We start from the raw sequence: 21,421 nt of genomic DNA on the forward strand, positions 1-21,421 counted from the left end.
TTACTTGTTCTGACCCTGGCCTATGGCCCAAACAGTGAAGGAAGTGCCTGTGTTAAGAAAGCATATATGAAATAAGTGCAAGACAGAACCCTAGGTGCAGACCAAGTGTACAGAGACCCATATGCCCTAGTCTAAATATGATTTGCTGTCCAGAATAAAACAAGCGTCCCCAAAGAGTACTCAGCCTTCTTCCTGTCAGGAGAGTCAGGGAAAGGGAGCCAGCAGCATGCAGTGCACTCCGGTGGCAGCGAGTCCATTTGAGGAGCAGATTCTGGCGCAAGATTCTCCCGCCTCTGGGCATACAAACAGGTAAGGTAGGGGTCTCACACACTCCCCTCCCTGGATGGTTCTGCATCTCTGGGGAAGATCCCTCTTACTCTGCCGACTGAGATGCCCGCCATCTGACGCTCACAATCCAACATGCAGCTTCTCTTATTACATGCTCATGCCTACGTTGCTGCTTCTCTTGTGGCCAAAAAATATACAAGTCCCCCTCTGCCTCAGGGACTCTTCCAACATGGTTGCTCCAATGACCGATGCCAAAGGCAGCGCCGGACCCACCGGGAGACTGCAGTGGCAGTCGCTTAGGCGGCTGTCACTGCTGAACTACTTCACATAAGTTTCCTCTTTTTTTAAGAAAAAAACTGAGCTGTGTTCCATTCAAACTAACAGGAATAGTGTAAATCAGTGGTCGATGTGGGGGTGTATACAGAGTTATGCCATACCGCCATTTCTCCTACTGCCTTCAATGTAATACTATAAAATTCCATTCACTTACATTCCCATTAGATTTTCCATAACGCCACTTCTAAATTTCCAATTAGACCACTGGTGTAAATAATTAAACACTTCCTCTCCTATCCTAGATAACAGCTCTAATAAAACAATAAAACACTAAGCTAGCAACAAATACTGCAGAGCAGTATCTACACAGCACAGCTCCTTGGGCGCTTAAACAAACCTGAATTCTATGGGGTTGCAGAAGAGAAGAGTCAGCAGCAGCAAATTTAGTTGTTCGCTATTAAAGTGCCAACTCCATGCGCCCTCATACAACCCCATGGTAGCAGTGTGATGGAGAAATATCATTTGTTCAGTTGATACAGGCCTTTTTATTTCCTAAAACCATATAACTTTTCTGCAATCTGAATGTTTTATTTTATCTTTTGCTTTAGGTTATGGTCATCCTCTTTAGATTTCTGTCGAGTGATGGTAGAGTTAGATGCCTATAAGAACGCAACGGGCACGTAGTGTATGTGAGACGGTGGCAGGGATGGGTGGGTGAAATGTTATTACAAGGATCAGGGTGGGACTGCATTCCTTATGAATAATTCAATTATGAATGAATAATTATAAATGAATCAATTCGACATCAGAGAAGTTGCTGATAGGGATATGCTATAAACCGCCAGATATTAGTACGATTGAGGAAGCCCAACTTCTACAGCAAATTGAAAAGGCTACACAACTAGGTCAAATTTTAATTATGGGGGATTTTAATGATCCGGACATTGATTGGAGTTCCGAGACCTGCGGTACAGCTAGGGGAAATAGGTTTCTGAGCACGCTAAAAGACCATTACATGTCCCAATTATTAGCGGAAACAACTAGGAACCGGACTATACTGGACCTAGTAATAACAAACAATGTAGACGTAATACCAAATATTCAAGTAAAGGAGCACTTGGGAAACAGTGATCGTAATATGGTCTCTTTTGAAATTAGTTTCCAGAAACAACGGTATAAGGGATCAACTAGAACTTTAAACTTTAGAAAGGCAAATTGTAATATGCTAAAGGAGTCTATAAAGAGCATAGACTGGGACAAAGCCTTTGAAGGAAAAAAATACGGAAGAAAAGTAGGCTGTCTTTAAAATGTTGTTGGAAACACACACGTATAAGCTCATTCCTATGGGAAATAAATGTAAAAGAATTAAGTCTAAACCAATGTGGCTAAATAAAAAGATAAGGAAAGAAATGCAAAGGAAGAAGTGTGCATTTAAATTGTTTAAGTCTGAAGGGTCAGAGGAGTCCTTCCGTAGGTACAAGGAATGTAATAAAACATGCAAAAAGGAAATTAGATTGGCTAAATTAGAAAATGAAAGGCACGTTGCAAAAGAAAAAGACAAACCCCAAAAAGTTTTTTAAGTATATAAATGGCAAAAGAATTAAAAAAGATAATATAGGACCCCTAAGAAGTGAGATGGGTGAATCGATAAATGATAATAAGGAAAAAGCAGAGATATTAAACACGTTCTTTTCTTCAGTATTTACCAGAGAGGAACAAATGGCAGGAGTAATACATAAAAATGGAAATGAAACCATGCCATTAATTAATACTTGGTTGTCAGAGGATAAAGTCCAAAGGCAACTGAAGAATATTAAGATAAATAAAGCTCCAGGTCCAGATGGCATACACCCAAGGGTCCTTATGGAGTTAAACTCGGAAATAGCTAGACCGCTATTCTTAATTTTCAGAGATTCAATCTCATCAGGCCCAGTACCAAGGGATTGGCGAATACCAGATGTGGTGCCGTTGTTTAAAAAGGGGACGAGATCACAACCAGAGAACTATAGACCTGTAAGCCTGACATCAATAATGGGGAAACTACTGGAAGGTATTTTAAGGGATAGTATTCAGGATTACTTGGTACGCAATAAAATTATTAGTGGGAATCAACATGGATTTGTGAGGGATAGATCATGTCAAACTAATCTAATTAGTTTCTACGAGGAAGTTAGTGGGAACTTAGACCAGGGCAGGACAGTAGATGTGGTCTACTTAGATTTTGCAAAGGCCTTTGATACAGTGACACACAAGAGGTTGGTTTACAAAATAAGGCAACTGGGTCTAGGAATCAAAATTTGTACTTGGATCGAAAACTGGTTAGAAAATAGGGAACAGAGTTGTGATAAATGGAACATTTTCTAATTGGTCAAAAGTCTTAAGTGGAGTACCTCAAGGTTCCGTGCTGGGGCCACTCCTTTTTAATATATTTATTAATGACCTTGGTGATGGTTTAGAGAGTAAAGTTTCTATTTTTGCAGATGACACTAAACTCTGTAAGGTAATAAAATCAGAGCAAGATGTAGCTTCTCTACAGAGGGACTTAAATAAACTGGAGGATTGGGCGGCAAAATGGAATATGAGGTTTAACACAGATAAATGTAGGGTTATGCATTCAGGGATCAAAAACAAGAACGCAATCTATAAATTAAATGGAATTAACTTAGGAGAATCTATAATGGAAAAGGATTTGGGAGTGCTCGTAGACAGTAGACTTAGCAATAGTGCTCAATGTCAAGCAGCAGCTGCAAGGGCAAACAAAGTATTGGCATGCATAAAAAGGGGCATAGATGCAAGGGAAGACAGTGTAATTTTGCCACTGTATAAATCGTTGGTAAGACCTCATCTTGAATATGCAGTACAGTTCTCTATAAAAAAGATCATTTGGAACTAGAAAGGGTTCAGAGAAGGGCGACAAAATTGATAAAGGGTATGGAGTCATTAAGTTATGAGGAAAGGTTAGCCAGTTTAGGCATGTTTACTTTAGAAAAGAGGCGTCTAAGGGGAGATATGATTACTATGTACAAATACATTAGGGGTCAATACAGAGAGCTTTCATGGGAACTTTTTACCCCAAGGACCATACACAGGACACGTGGTCATCCCCTAAGGTTAGAGGAGAGGAAATTTCACAACCAGCAAAGGAAGGGGTTCTTTACAGTAAGGGCAGTCAAGATATGTAATTCATTGCCAGAGAAGGTTGTGATGGCAGATTCAATATATGTTTAAGAAAGGGTTAGACAAATTTTTAGCGGAAAGGTGTATCCAGGGATACGACCGTTAATTAAAATGAAGGATAGTAGTGGATATAGGGTAAAAATAGGACTGCAATATTGAGTCTGGGGGATTTTCAAAATTGAAACAGATTGGCGGTTGCTTACTCTGGATTAATTTCAAATATAAGTGCAGGATCGCAGGAGATCCAAAATAGGTTGAACTTGATGGACTAGTGTCTTTTTTCAACCTCATCAACTATGTTACTACTCCAGGTCCTCTCATCGATAGTATAATAGTTGCCACTATTACACGTTTTGCTGGCATCCCAAGTACTGCAACACTTTCATTTTACAGTAGGTGCACAGTACAGCAGCTTCGAAATTCCTGCACAGTATAAAAGCATGAAGCCAATAATGAAGAAGCAGAGAGTTCTGGCTCTTGGGGCTAGATAACAAAGCTCACTGCTGCGCATATATAATATATCAATGGAGGCTGGCAATCTGGAGAACTGGAAAGTAGCTGCGTGGCAATGACCATCCAAGTCATTTCTTCCAGTGCCAAGATACGAGTGTGAGTGTATGTGTGTAATTTGCTATGGCTGGCTGAGAATGGGACGGTATAAGAGCAAGATGTGGGTGGCAGAGGTTGGAAACATCACCTAATATACAGTAGTGTGAGATTACATAAAAAAGGTGTCTTTCTGTGCGCAAGATCATTTCTACAGGAGATTAAGGGCTAAATTTACTAAGCTGCGGGTTTGAAAGAGTGGGGATGTTGCCTATAGCAATTAATCAGATTCTAGCTTTCATTTATTTAGTACCTTCTACAAAATTATAGCTAGAATCTGATTGGTTGCTATAGGCAACATCCCCACTTTTTCAAACCCGCAGCTTAGTAAATCTAGCCCTAAGAGTTTAGGGAATTACAATTACAGTATTTGGAATAAACCAGGACAAAAACTATAAACACTATATACAATTGTTTACATGTATAAATTACAGTTGATTTGTTTGATGTCAATGACTGTTTATATTTGGGCTTTGTTTAAATAATGTAATTTGGTAGTATTTGACAAAAATAAAAGTCTTGGTTAGATTTTATTTTTTTAACTTGCATGGACAACAATCGCTAATACTGCAAAAACACGGATCACGTAAACAACTTTATTCAAACTAAAAGTTTATGAGTTAAAGTACTTTGACAACTTGTGTTTTTACTCTTGCAGGGGTTATATACCTCACGATTAATAAACACCAATTTAGTCATAACTGATGTTCAGCTCTGTGCACTAATTATTTTCTCACAAAAATAAACAGTTTACATATTTAAAACGAAGTGGGACATTAACTGGTAATGCTGTCATCACACCAAGGACAGCGTTATTTACAAGGTCAACTGAATACTACCTCATTTCAGCTGCTATACCCAGAAACTTCCACTGTCATTGCTGTTGTCATCGCGGTTTCTCCTTTGGTGATCTCCACTGCCTCCCTGATCACAGCAGCTGCCGTAGAGCATAGAGAACAACTGTCTCTAGCAGCGAGCATGACAGAAAAGAAAAAAAAAAAAACAGGTTACACACAATTACCCCAAGCTGGCAGATAACCACAAGAGTGCCAGTGCACCAAAAGCAACAACCTTATCTAGAATCAAAAGAGGAGGGTGGCTTACTTAAGATAAATGGTGAAGGACAGATGTGGTTAAGACCAGATAACTGTTATATTTCTACAATAACTAGTTTCTGTTTGATACCTCCAGCTCCCACCATCTCTAATCATTAAAACTATACCATACCACACAACACCACAGATAGTTGCACAGAAATACCACTTGGCAATGGCTGCTTTAATATTGGTGGCTGACAATGATGCTGCCTTACAATATCCGCTTTCCCCTTCAGCGGCTACAATTATTAAGCTGGGTACACATCTATGCAATCTTACTTCAGATGCAATGTCTCTAACGATTTCGCCAACAATTTAAAGTCCTGATGAGCATTCCGATTCATGTGCACACACCGACACAATTTAACTTCAGATCTGTGATCATCTCTCATTACCATCTGCGTAAAAGACATCATTCCATCGTTGATCAAGGTTTTAGAAAGTTTATAAAACCAAATCAAAAGAGGACATTTGGTACGCTAAAATCTGATTGTGGGACCGTACACACCTTTGCAATATCTGACCAAATGATCGTGAATTGTGTGAACTGCACGATAATTGCGTAGGTATAAACTAGGGCAGTGGTTCCCAAACTTTTGCAGTTCGCGGCACCCTTAGAGTCTCCAAAATTTTTTCAAGGCACCCCTCCAAAATAATTACTGAGCAGTCCTGTTTTAGAAGTAGTTTGGGGTGTACTCAGCACCAGGCTATAAACCCCTTATGTATCAATTGGTATAATTGTTACCCAATATAGCTCGGGGAGGTGCTCCAGTACTGTTTAGGAACATTAATACATGGAAGAGAAAAGAAGGAATAGTACTGAAAGGAGCACTCTTTTAATCAGTCAATAGAATTTTTATCATTTGTATACATTAAAATGAACAACCTTTATTAGTAAATTTAAAATAAATAAGCGAAATATTAAAATACGGAATTTGATACTAATTGACCTGAATATTACATCAGTTAAAAAAGGTAGAAAACTACCACGTTGGCCTGTTGCTATGTATATTCCCTCTTATTACTTAGTAAAGTGTATTCATGATATGTGGTAACTAGGGTTAATTATATGAGGGGCTGTGGTAAACCTTATTATTTTGAATCCACCAGGAGGCAGGCTTGAGTCCGCCTACTGAATAGACTTAGCTAGTCCACATATATCATTATTACCACTCTCTGATCGTTATCACTATTATAAGGAGTGAGGTAATGGTAAATCTAAAGATTCATGAATAAGGAAAGTGTTCCCTGTCAGGGTATCACTACTCACTGATTATGGGGGTAAAATCTGATATACTATAAGCCTAGTCTCAGGAGGTCCACTGGTTAATATGCTCACCAGTTCATAGAGCCCCTTAGTTCTGGACTAACTGTGTGGATTATTGTAATTCACCCTGATACCTTCTGTCTGCTGTATTATAGCGCTGGATTATCTGGCTAAATACATCGCTAACTAGTGTCAATGAATCTTGGACTGCTAAACCCTAAGTCTCATTTCATGGATGTAACAGAATATAATAATATAAAACACCGCTGCTCTTAATTATTAAATAGTGAGGACATAGCACACAGGCTCAGCGTGAACGCCGACGCGCGTTTCGCTTATGAGCTTTAACGAGGCAACCAGACTGACGGTTCTAATTGGCTTTATAAAGGGATAAGCCCGCCCACTCTATGACGCTCGTGTGTCACGTTAGACTGGATACTGTGCATTCCCCGATATTTGCAAGCGTTGATAGGTTATAGGACATCACATAACTCCGTCATGTGTTCAATGGTGTGGTTTGTTGATATTGTCGTTTCACAAGGGGGGGCCTGTCATAAATCAAGCAGTGTAATTGGTCCCCTGCTATATCGATGGTAACAAAATTCTAATGGTGTTCTGACATATTCTCATGGTAAGTATATATCTTCCACTTCGCCAACAGTATATAGAAAATGACTGCACAACATTAAATAGATGGACTTGATCACTCGTTAATGCGCCACCTTCATATTGTTTCATTGAAAATATAATTATTAATTCTACGTTTAACTATTAATTTAGATGACCTGATATTATTATGTTAAGGATATAGACTTTCTGAGCGCTGTTGAAACATCGAGTGTATGTAATAGGTGATATAGATCATAGCTCCCTCCTACTGATTTCACATGTTTTGAAATATTTTCTTAATAAGGATATATATACCTTCCACCGCGGCAACCTTATATGAAAAGTAACTACTTATTAATGACTGAAGGAATATTTGTCACTCATTAGTGTGCCATTTTCATGCCATTTCAATAAGAATGTAATTAATAGTTTTGCATTCACCCAATAATTATTGAGATGATCTAGTGGTATTATAAATATAGAAATTCTGACCAATATTATGCATCAGATATGTAAAATATTTGCTATGAATCATGACTCCCTCAAAATAGTTGGGGTAAATTGCTTACTACATTATAGCAGTATCTAGTTATGTATTCAATATATACATCACTGTTCCTTAATATGAGCCCAAACCCCTATTATTAATGATCTTCATTTATATTAGAACGCACTAATATTGGTCATCAAAAGTTATTTATATATATATTAACCTAGGACTGGGTGCTGACTCTTAATATCATTATATAGTGTCCAGTGGGTCCGTGAATCATCATAGTACTGTAAATCGTGTATTTAGATTATAATTTACGAATGGAAATCGTCTGTTTATTCAGGTAACTTAATCCTAATTATTTTCTTGTGATGATGTGACAATAGTGATTAGAGATGTGAATGACTGTAATTTTGTAAATAACTAAAACGTGATGTGATATTAATTAGTTAGGGTAAGCTTACAACGCTTACTTATTAGTGATTGTACTTAGAATCTATAATAACCATTGTGTTGTGTATTTTATTATAGGGTATTAATGACACTAATTGTCAGTCTAATTCCCAGTCAGCTAGGATTTCATTAGGAGTTTGGTACATTAATATTTAATGTTGTATATGTGTTAAACATGGAATTCTATATTGTCATGTGGTCGATGATATACACAGGTCTAAACTGATCTGATTAAGATCAAATTGCTCCTAAAAATTCAAGAGAACACCATAAAATTACTGTTGTCATTAAGGCCTTTAGGGGTGAGACTTCCCATTAAAAAAATTTTTTTGGTCTCATGTTTCAGAAGCTCAGTTTTAATATCCCCTCCCCTTAGACCTAACGTGATTTTGTTCCATCGCGTATGCTTTAAGATGTTTGGGATCATTATCATGATGGATCAGGAAATGCTTTGCCACTGTAGTCAGTGGTTTCATATTTGTTCTATCCCTATTGGCATTGCGTATATTCCCAGCGTGTTCCAGGATTCTTTTCTTAAGCGGTCTGCTGGTCATTCCTATATAGTTGAGTTGGCAGGGGCAAGTTAAACAATATATTGTATTAGGAGTATTGCAGTTAAGAAACTGATCTATAACCCATTTTTGTTGGAATTTGTCTACATATTCCTTTGTTGGAATTGCATATTGACATGCTTTACAAATTCCACATCGGAAAAAGCCTTTTGGCCTAGTTGACAACGGAGGAATTACCAAAAAACCAAACTCTAGAAGATCAATTAAGAATTATTAATCTGACAGACCGAGAATTAAGTACAACTCATATTCAACTTCTAAGTAAAGGTCTTTCGTTCTCCCCTTCCCATAAATTTTACAGATTCACTTGGGAGAAGGACCTAATGCTCTTTTCGAGAAAACTACTACTCAAAAAGTTTTATTCAAATAAATCCAACATCGCTTCTTCTTATGAATCCCATGAACCTGATACAACAACGACAAGTTTATTTGGTACTGTAGCAGAACAGAATGCACTGCAAATACTGGAAGATTTAGATACAGACGATCAACCCCTAAGTACAGAGGATACACGCCCTAAATTTAAAAAGAAATCAACATTTTGGCCGGATACAACTATATGTCCCCAAATTAAAGTCTATAGGGACTTAGTTTCCAAAGATCTGGACAAATTATATCACAAATCTTTTCAAACAAAAGTAAGAGGAAATAATATGTCTACAACAGAGAGGAAAGCATTAAAAGAGATACAAACTTGGGAGGACACCATCATCAAACCCTCAGACAAAGGGGGTAATATTGTGTTATGGCCTAGGGAATTATATCTGATAGAAATGCACAAACAACTGAATGACGTAAACTGTTATAAACGCATTATCTTTAACCCTACAGCCAATTACTTAGCAATATATAAAAAACTCATTTTGGAAGCATACAATGGGGGAACAATAACGAAAGGTGACTATGAATATCTTGAGGTACACAACCCCAAAATAGCCACAATATATTTGATCCCCAAAGTGCATAAAAATGAGTCCAACCCCCCGGGAAGACCCATAGTGTCGGGGGTAGGATGTCTTACTGAGAAGGCGAGCAGTTACTTAGATCTTCAGCTACGCAAACATGTAATAAGTTTAAACTCATACGTAAAAGATACATTGGACGTTCTAGTCAAATTAAACAATGTGTCAGTTAACAACTCTACGAAGTTGGCATCCCTGGATGTGGAATCTCTATATAGTAATATACCTCATCATCAAGGTATCAATGCTGTACGATACTTTCTTAATATGGAAAAACAGAGTAGCATCAATGATTTCTTCATACAACTATTACAATTCATTTTGACCAAAAATTATTTTATTTTTGAAGATAAATTCTTCCTACAGATACGCGGGACAGCAATGGGGACGGCATGTGCCCCCACATACGCCAACCTCTTCCTAGGATGGTGGGAGAGGGAATATGTATTCAATTCTCAACATGAAAAATATACGAACCACATAAGTTTGTGGTTACGGTATATAGATGACGTGTTAGTACTATGGGATGATCAGGACTCATTATTCCATGAATTTGTAACAGTATTAAACACTAATGATATAAACCTTAAATTAACCTCTGAAATCAACGAAACCACGATTAATTTTTTGGACCTGACGATCACAAAAACCTCAGACGGAAGACTAAATACTGATATATATCGTAAAAAAACGGCCACGAACAGTCTTCTTCACTTTACAAGCTCACACTTCCCCCCGGTCATTAAAGGGGTTCCAAATGGGGAACTATTAAGAGTGAAGAGGAACTGCTCGGATGAAGCAACATTTATAAAACGAGCTAATGAAGTGAAACAGAGATTCCTTGACCGTGGTTACAGTAAAAATATCATCAGACAAGCAGAACAGGATGTTAGGAGGAGAAACAGAGAATCTCTTTTATATCCTTCTCTCAATAATAAGAAAAACAAATATGATGACACCAGAATGATAGGTACTTACTGTACAGAATGGAAGGATATTTTATCTATTTTCCAGAATCATTGGCATGTCCTCATGACAGACGAGGACCTTAGTCAAACCCTACAAAACAGGGTACAAATTACGTGGAGACGTTCCAAAAATCTTAAGGACCAACTTGTGCATAGTTCACTTCAGTCACCCTGTAAACAGTTGTCAACTAGGCCAAAAGGCTTTTTCCGATGTGGAATTTGTAAAGCATGTCAATATGCAATTCCAACAAAGGAATATGTAGACAAATTCCAACAAAAAGGGGTTATAGATCAGTTTCTTAACTGCAATACTCCTAATACAATATATTGTTTAACTTGCCCCTGCCAACTCAACTATATAGGAATGACCAGCAGACTGCTTAAGAAAAGAATCCTGGAACACGCTGGGAATATACGCAATGCCAATAGGGATAGAACAAATATGAAACCACTGACTACAGTGGCAAAGCATTTCCTGATCCATCATGATAATGATCCCAAACATCTTAAAGCATACGCGATGGAACAAAATCACGTTAGGTCTAAGGGGAGGGGATATTAAAACTGAGCTTCTGAAACATGAGACCAAAAAAATTTTTTTAATGGGAAGTCTCACCCCTAAAGGCCTTAATGACAACAGTAATTTTATGGTGTTCTCTTGAATTTTTAGGAGCAATTTGATCTTAATCAGATCAGTTTAGACCTGTGTATATCATCGACCACATGACAATATAGAATTCCATGTTTAACACATATACAACATTAAATATTAATGTACCAAACTCCTAATGAAATCCTAGCTGACTGGGAATTAGACTGACAATTAGTGTCATTAATACCCTATAATAAAATACACAACACAATGGTTATTATAGATTCTAAGTACAATCACTAATAAGTAAGCGTTGTAAGCTTACCCTAACTAATTAATATCACATCACGTTTTAGTTATTTACAAAATTACAGTCATTCACATCTCTAATCACTATTGTCACATCATCACAAGAAAATAATTAGGATTAAGTTACCTGAATAAACAGACGATTTCCATTCGTAAATTATAATCTAAATACACGATTTACAGTACTATGATGATTCACGGACCCACTGGACACTATATAATGATATTAAGAGTCAGCACCCAGTCCTAGGTTAATATATATATAAATAACTTTTGATGACCAATATTAGTGCGTTCTAATATAAATGAAGATCATTAATAATAGGGGTTTGGGCTCATATTAAGGAACAGTGATGTATATATTGAATACATACCTAGATACTGCTATAATGTAGTAAGCAATTTACCCCAACTATTTTGAGGGAGTCATGATCCATAGCAAATATTTTACATATCTGATGCATAATATTGGTCAGAATTTCTATATTTATAATACCACTAGATCATCTCAATAATTATTGGGTGAATGCAAAACTATTAATTACATTCTTATTGAAATGGCATGAAAATGGCACACTAATGAGTGACAAATATTCCTTCAGTCATTAATAAGTAGTTACTTTTCATATAAGGTTGCCGCGGTGGAAGGTATATATATCCTTATTAAGAAAATATTTCAAAACATGTGAAATCAGTAGGAGGGAGCTATAATCTATATCACCTATTACATACACTCGATGTTTCAACAGCGCTCAGAAAGCCTATATCCTTAACATAATAATATCAGGTCATCTAAATTAATAGTTAAACGTAGAATTAATAATTATATTTTCAATGAAACAATATGAAGGTGGCGCATTAACGAGTGATCAAGTCCATCTATTTAATGTTGTGCAGTCATTTTCTATATACTGTTGGCGAAGTGGAAGATATATACTTACCATGAGAATATGTCAGAACACCATTAGAATTTTGTTACCATCGATATAGCAGGGGACCAATTACACTGCTTGATTTATGACAGGCCTCCCCTTGTGAAACGACAATATCAACAAACCACACCATTGAACACATGACGGAGTCATGTGATGTCCTATCAACGCTTGCAAATATCGGGGAATGCACAGTATCCAGTCTAACGTGACACACGAGCGTCATAGAGTGGGCGGGCTTATCCCTTTATAAAGCCAATTGGAACCGTCAGTCTGGTTGCCTCGTTAAAGCTCATAAGCGAAACGCGCGTCGGCGTTCACGCTGAGCCTGTGTGCTATGTCCTCACTATTTAATAATTAAGAGCAGCGGTGTTTTATATTATTATATTCTGTTACATCCATGAAATGAGACTTAGGGTTTAGCAGTCCAAGATTCATTGACACTAGTTAGCGATGTATTTAGCCAGATAATCCAGCGCTATAATACAGCAGACAGAAGGTATCATGGTGAATTACAATAATCCACACAGTTAGTCCAGAACTAAGGGGCTCTATGAACTGGTGAGCATATTAACCAGTGGACCTCCTGAGACTAGGCTTATAGTATATCAGATTTTACCCCCATAATCAGTGAGTAGTGATACCCTGACAGGGAACACTTTCCTTATTCATGAATCATTAGATTTACCATTACCTCACTCCTTATAATAGTGATAACGATCAGAGAGTGGTAATAATGATATATGTGGACTAGCTAAGTCTATTCAGTAGGCGGACTCAAGCCTGCCTCCTGGTGGATTCAAAATAATAAGGTTTACCACAGCCCCTCATATAATTAACCCTAGTTACCACATATCATGAATACACTTTACTAAGTAATAAGAGGGAATATACATAGCAACAGGCCAACGTGGTAGTTTTCTACCTTTTTTAACTGATGTAATATTCAGGTCAATTAGTATCAAATTCCGTATTTTAATATTTCGCTTATTTATTTTAAATTTACTAATAAAGGTTGTTCATTTTAATGTATACAAATGATAAAAATTCTATTATCTGATTAAAAGAGTGCTCCTTTCAGTACTATTCCTTCTTTTCTCTTCCATGTATTACTGTTTTAGAAGTAGTTGGGTCAAAAAATTGTAATAAGTATTTAGGTCAGGACAGAAATACTTATTTAGTTGTATGCAAAAATGCCCCTCTGCATCCAGACACTCTGCCCCCTCTGCATCCAGGCACACTGCCCCCTCTGCATCCAGGCACACTGCCCCCTCTGCAACCAGGCACACTGCCCCCTCTGCAACCAGGCACACTGCCCTCTCTCACATTGCCCCCTCTGCCCTCTCCTCTGCCCTCTCTCACGCTGTCCCCCTCCTCTGCCATCTGCCCTCCTCCTCTGCTCTCCGTCCCCCTCCTCTGCCATCTGCCCTCTGTCCCACTCCTCTGCCATCCTCCTCTGCTCTCTGTCCCCCTCCTCTGCCATCTTTCCCCCTCCTCTGCCATCTGTCCCCCTCCTCTGCCATCCTCCTCTGCTCTCTCTCCCTTCTCCTCTGCCATCTGCCCTCCTCCTCTGTCCCGCACCAGGCGCCAGCTATAGAAAAAAAAGAAAGCAAACAGAAACTTACCAATCCGCGCGGCACTAGGACTCCTCTCTCGCGCAGCTGTCACGGACGTCGATATTCAGTGACAGCTGTGCGAGAGAGGATGCTGCAGGGTCCTAGTGCCGCGCGGATTGGTAAGTTTCTGTTTGCTTTCTTTTTTCTAGGGCTGGCCCGCGGCACCCCAGTGACAGCGCCGCGGCGCACACTTTGGGAACCGCCGAACTAGGGTGATTCCAAAAAAACTTTGTTTGAAAATGACAACCACCAACCCACCAAAATGTGCCATTATGTGAAAAAAACAGACAGTAATTTTTATTTTGAAATCATATTATATTTAGAACTTTCACAACTCAACCAAAGTTTATAATATGACGATTACATTGCAATAATGCAGAAGAGTAATTTGTTTCATAATGTATTAAATATTAATGTTTTATTCATCAAATATTTTAAACAATCACCAAGTTTACGTTAGTCACTTTGATAATGATCTCTTGATGGCAACAGTTTTTGTTGACGTGCAGAACTTACTACGTTGCTCCTTCACGACCTGCAAAAGGAACGGCTTCTGTTCCTCGTTTTGTGTTATCGAAGCATTGAATTATTGGATTAGCGCCACACCTTTCTCAGCAAGGTCATTTACTATCTTCACTGAATCTGCAATCTTCTGACTGTTTTGATTTGATTCAAGGTTTTGCTATTCCGCCGGGTCATACTCCAAGAATTCCTCAGACAGACCAAGAATTTTGAACAAACTCAGCGTTAATCTTCTGACAAAGTTATGTAAACCCTTTGTTGCTGGCTGAAGAACTGGTGGAATACGTTTCAGAGAATTGTCAGATCCATCTTCTTTTTCTGTTGACACTTCAAAGAAACTGAAACCGTCCAGTATTTCTGAAAGATACCACCGATGGTTGTTAAATGCATTTTTGGCTACCGTTGCAACTTCTTTGTTTGAATACACAGATAGTGCATGCAAGAAGGCGAGGTTTATTTCTTGGCGCTGCAGTTGGTGATGAGCTCTGGAACCAGTTTCTTACAAAAATGGCAGTAATGAACAGACAAACTTCCTGCAGATGATGCCAAACTTTATCACAGTACGATATCCCGCGAGTCTTCCGTGACTCGCGAAATATCGTTCACTGAACCCTGGCTGCTGTGGATTGTACTGGTGGCGGAACAGCCACATCTTGATGAAGTAACTGCAAGGCCATCCAGCGAGCCCGATGGATAGCTCCAGGAAACGTGAAATGTACTCCACGTGAATGTATGCCTCCCAAGAAAATGATGGTGAGGTAATCATCTCTTGGTTGGAGTCTCTCCAAATAAGCAACTGCAAACTCAATGATGTCATCTTTCCAGGGAGCAACCACAGCTGATGCTTTTTCATCTTAAATTGCTGTGCTGAATGAAGCTTAATTGGAAGTCTCAGAAGTAGGGATGTGCACCGGCGACTTTTGGTGTCTCGTGTTTTGGATTCGGATTTTCTTGATGTTTTGGGTTCGGATTTGTTTCGCAAAACACCTGCCGAAAGGTTTTGGTTCGGATTTAAGGTTTTGGATTCGGATTTTTTTTGAAAAAAGCATAAAAAGCTTAAAAATCAAGTTTTTGGGCTTATTTTCACTCCTATGCTATTATTAACCTCAATAACATTTAATAACAATCATTTCCACTAATTTACAGTGTATTCTGAACACCTCACAATATTGTTATTACTCCAAAACTTTGCAACGAGGTATCTTTCTGGACTGCGTAGTGGAGTGGTCCCCACAATATAATTTAAAAACCCTGAACTTGTATGATTCGCACCAATAAATGTATCTGGACTGCGTAGAGGAGTGGTCACCACAATATAATAAGAAAACCATCAACTGGTATGAATCGCACCAAAAAATGTACCTGGACTGCGTAGAGGAGTGGTCACCACAATATAATTTAAAAACCCTGAACTTGTATGATTCGCACCAATAAATGTATCTGGACTGCGTAGAGGAGTGGTCACCACAATATAATAAGAAAACCATCAACTGGTATGAATCGCACCAAAAAATGTACCTGGACTGCGTAGAGGAGTGGTCACCACAATATAATTTAAAAACCCTGAACTTGTATGATTCGCACCAATAAATGTATCTGGACTGCGTAGAGGAGTGGTCACCACAATATAATAAGAAAACCATCAACTGGTATGAATCGCACCAAAAAATGTACCTGGACTGCGTAGAGGAGTGGTCACCACAATATAATTTAAAAACCCTGAACTTGTATGATTCGTACCAATAAATGTATCTGGACTGCGTAGAGGAGTGGTCACCACAATATAATAAGAAAACCATCAACTGGTATGAATCGCACCAAAAAAAATGTACCTGGACTGCGTAGAGGAGTGGTCACCACAATATAATTTAAAAACCCTGAACTTATACGATTCGCACCAATAAATGTATCTGGACTGCGTAGAGGAGTGGTCACCACAATAAAATTAATAAAAAACCCTCCACGGGTCTGAATTCCCCCCAAAAAAATTCTGGACTGCGTAGTGGGGTGGCCCCGGTACCCAATTTGATACCGGGGCTACAATATAATAAATACACCCTCAACTGGTCAGAATTCCAGGGAACAGATGGCAGACACCGGATGGACGTCTAAAACCAACATAGCAGTTAAGGGCGCAGTTCCTCTTTTTTGTGACTGCACAAACAATTAACGTAGTAATAGAAATAAGTTTTTTGTTTTGTTTTAAATAGAGAAAGAAAGAATGTAGTACTAGAAATGGCAGTTATTTTTTTTTTTTCTGAATAGAGAAAGAAAGAAGGTAGCAATAGAAATGGCAGTTCCTCTTTTTTGGAACTGCACAAACAGTGATGAAAATGAAGGTGCAGCTGGTGGCATGTCACGGTCCTCTTCAGAGGACAATCTCCTGACCAGAAGGTCTTTGCACCGCTGTAGATTGTGTCCGCCGGAAACAAAGACACAACATACGCTTTAAACCGAGGATCGAGAACGGTGGACAGAATGTATTCCTCTGACTTTAAAAGACTGACCACCCTCGGATCCTGGCAAAACGTACGAAGGGCTTCATCCACAAGAGCTACATGCTTGGTGGAATCGCAATGGTTTACCAGCTCCTCCCTCACTTTCTCCAGCTGCTTCTGCAAAAGCCTGATCAGGGGAATCACCTGACTCAAGCTGGCAGTGTCGGAACTGACTTCTCGTGTGGCAAGTTCAAATGGCTGCAGAACCTTGCACAACACGGAAATCATTCTCCAGAGCGCTTGACTCAGGCGCATCCCCACTCCTTTTCCTATGTCGTAGGTGGCTGTGTAGGCTTGAATGGCCTTTTGATGCTCCTCCATCATCTGCAGCATATAGAAAGTGGAGTTCTAGCACGTCACTACCTCTAGTTATTTTAGATTGCAAGGCTTGTAAATACTTTGAAGATTAAAAAAAAGCAGGCTGCACAGACTGTGGAGCTAGAAAGTGAAATTAAATGGACCACGTTACTTTGGTGGCTATCTATGCCCCCCCCCCCCTACACTTGTAGTTAAATATAAAAAAAAGCAGCCTGCATAGACTGTAGAACTAGAAATTCAAATATACAAAGAAATGGACAAAGGCTGTTTGGTATCTGTCTGCATCAGATCCCCTCTCCACTAGGAGTAAAATAGAAAACTATTCAGCCATTATATAATCTAGAATATAAATTGAGAAAGGCAATTTGGTATCTGTCTGCATCATAATCATCAACATCCTCCTCAGCGCCAGCTACATCAATATCCTTCTCCCAGTGTACAACATTCACACCTTCATTAGCCAAATCTGTAACTGGACTGTGGGTGATCCTTCCAGCATATGCAGAGGGCGTGCTGCAAATGCTGGATGGAGTCACCTCTTCCCGTACAGTGATGGGAAGGTCAGGCTTCACAACCACCAACACCCTTGGACTCGCCTTGGGGATTTGTGATGTCATCTGTTTAGAAGGCAGAGTTCTTTGCTGTTTTGTTGTTGTTGCTGACAGCATAACTCTCTTAAATGTTTTGTAAGGGGGGGGGGGGAGGAGGAGGGCTTAGATCCTTGGGTGAAGCTGGACCACTAGTCATGAACACGGTTCCTTGCCACTACGTGTCGTAAATGGCATATTGCCAACTTTACGTTTCTCTTTTTGCTATTTTTTGAGAACTTGGGCATTTTGGATTTTACATGCCCTGTACTAGGAGATTGGGCATCGGGCTTGCCAGACGACGTTGATGGCATTTCATCGTCTATGTCATGACTAGTGGCAGCAGCTTCAGCATTAGGAGGAAGTGGGTCTTGATCTTTCCCTACTTTATCCTCCAAATTTTGGTTTTCCATTATATGTAGCACAAGAAAGCCACACACACTCGGCAAAGCCTTTAAAAATTATATGCGGCACAGGAGAGTACCACTGGACTTATACTGCTGAATCAGTGAACTTGGTAATATATCAGTACCACTGGACTTATACTGCTGAATCAGTGAACTTTGTAATATATCAGTACCATTGGACTTATACTGCTGAATCAGTGAACTTTGTAATAGCAGTACCACTGCACTTATACTGCTGAATCAGTGAACTTTGTAATATATCAGTACCACTAGACTTATACTGCTGAATCAGTGAACTTTGTAATAGCAGTACCACTGGACTTATACTGCTGAATGTGTGAACTTGGTAATATTGCAGTACCAATGGGCTTATACTGCAGGATTGGTTTTGCAAATTTTGTTGTAATTAATTTTTTTTTTAATTATTTTTTGGTATTTTTTTTAATTTTTTAAACACTTGGGAATAATGGGGAAATAACTATGCCCTTAGAAGCACAGAGCACAGGACACAGCACCACTGGACTGAACAGGACACAGCACAGGACCCAGCAGCACCACTGAACTCAAAATTGACAGAGCACAGCACACAGCACCACTGGACTGATACTGCTGAATGTGTGAACTTTGTAATATTGCAGTACCACTCGACTTTTACTGCTGAATGTGTGAACTTGGTAAAATTGCAGTACCAATGGGCTTATACTGCAGGATTGGTTTTGCAAATTTTGTTGTAATTAATTTTTTTTTTAATTATTTTTTTGTATAACTTTTTTTGAATTTTTTTAAACACTTGGGAATATTGGGGAAATAACTATGCCCTTAGAAGCGAAGCACAGCACAGCACAGCACGAGATCTACCAGGACAGAGGACCACCTAACACACCCTCTCTCTACCCTGATCAATGCCCGAGTGAAGATGGCTAGCGGGGAATTTATAGGTTCCGAGTATCGCGAGATCCGACAGCGGGATTATGACTCCGAGCCTCGGTTTCAAGTTTTCATTTGGCGCCAATACCCGGATCTGTCTCGGATCCGACTCGGATCGGAAACGTTCGGGTGGGCTCGGATTCACGAAATCCGAGTGCGCTCATCTCTACTCGGAAGTGGACGAAAAGCTTCATGTTTGGAGATTTAGAAACATCATGGATACTGAAGAACTTTTCCAGCATTATTTCAGAGATGTGATGTCGACAAGCCAAATTTAGTAGTGGTCGGCCAATCTCAGACTCCAGCAGCACACATACCCCACCTTTCACTCCAGTGTTAGATGCTGTGGTATCAAAACATAGCCCTTGGATGTGGTCTCGCAATCCCCACTCATCTATGGTTTCCACCATTGCCTTAGCCATAGTTTTTGTGGTTCCATCCTGAAGTTTCAGAACTGAGAGCAGCTTTATTACATTCTGTCCTGAAACCAGAATAGGGAGTCTGTCAAACCGTTTTCGGTGGAAACACGATAATAACAATGAACATCTCCCATAGTATCAGTCATTGACATGACTGCAGTGCATTAGGTTATTCATATTCAATTCTATTTATTCCTGCAATTATACAGCATTAATAGAAATATTTATAATGCATATTCTTAACATAAATTGTGTATTGGCAAAGTCACTACATCTTATATTGTGGAAAATCGTATAACATCAAACTTCGACCATCTTGTGCAAGTTGAAAATATGCACTGAGTAAAAAAATATTTATGATTCAATGTCAGAATACCAAGTGGAACCGAATGATGGGTCGGAGAAGTATGAAAAAAATAAAATAAAATTGGGCGTTGGAGATGGAATCCCCTACCATAAACCCAGCTTTATTTCACTATCTAAGCTCAATTGGGCAAGGCCATCTTTACCTTCTGTTTTCATGTCATTTATATAATTTGTTTGTGTCATGATAAATAAAAGGATAACAATATTTGTATTTTTTCATATACGAAGCATGAGGCTAACATGCAGCAATCACTACCACATATTCAATGTGAACCCACAAAAGTATTGTATCCAGCATACATGGCTTCCTCAAACCCAGACAGCAATAGTGCTTAACATGTAGAGCAAGCAGAAAAGTAGCAAGAATAATGGAGGATGATAGGTGTACTTGTAAGCTGGCACAGTCTTTCAAAATAAGTGTTTGTGAATGCTTCCAGGGTGACTTCCTCTTCACATCGCAACATTCATCACTATATTTTAACTAGGTGCACTTGTATTATGTTTTTGACTTTACTACATTGTGCTGTGAAACGTAGAGAAAGCTTGTCTGGGTGCAAGTACTCTAGTGTGACGCAGCATCTGCACACACTGTCTGCAGTATGCCGGTCACCAGACTGGGTTTGGGGGCATCTGCCCCCTAGGGCAGTACCATAGTGGGCTACCTTGGGCCGGGTCACCTGCATTTTTTTTTTTCAATTAAAATGTATTTAAATAGGCTGTCGAGTCAAGTCTTGCCTCCCCCCCATGCTAAAATTTGCCAACCCTCCCCTGGTGGTCGCTGTCTCTACACATCACAATTTTACTACTGTGTGGGCTTGAGGAAGCCTGCACTGGAGAGTGTATAGTGCATTGGATAAAATGCCCACTCTTGAGTACCAAGGAAACCCAAGTATAAAGCAAAAATGGTAGACCAGATGAAAGGATGGCTTTAAAGTACAACTAAGCTCAAACTAAATACTGCCTTATAATAGTCACAAACATGCAATCAAAAGCTTCAGAAACTTACTAACATGGAATTTGAGAGGAGCTATATAATGGTAAAGTATTTACAGATGTCTACCCATACTAAAGATTTAATTGTACAAACTGTTGCCGTGATCTATCAAAATGGCTGTGGACATGCACATGCTGCAGTTATCCAAACAGTATTCTTGACAGCT

At 39.1% G+C, this 21,421-nt stretch overlaps 1 protein-coding gene across 3 annotated transcripts in view; it reads right to left on the reverse strand.

The window, feature by feature from the left end:
* Window positions 1–21,421, reverse strand: part of MLC1 (modulator of VRAC current 1) — a 70,423-nt gene that overhangs the window by 48,405 nt on the left and 597 nt on the right. The window contains exon 2 of one of the 3 annotated variants that reach the window (XM_075208892.1): window positions 5,187–5,313. The exons of 1 other annotated variant lie outside the window; for it this stretch is intronic. The gene's annotated coding sequence lies outside the window, so the exon portion shown is untranslated. Of the gene's footprint in view, window positions 1–5,186; window positions 6,080–21,421 lie in introns of those variants that run through there. One more of the 3 variants, XM_075208893.1, reaches the window with a different exon arrangement.

The sequence above is a fragment of the Mixophyes fleayi genome, chromosome 4 (genome assembly GCF_038048845.1).
Source record: "Mixophyes fleayi isolate aMixFle1 chromosome 4, aMixFle1.hap1, whole genome shotgun sequence".
NCBI lineage: Eukaryota > Metazoa > Chordata > Amphibia > Anura > Limnodynastidae > Mixophyes > Mixophyes fleayi.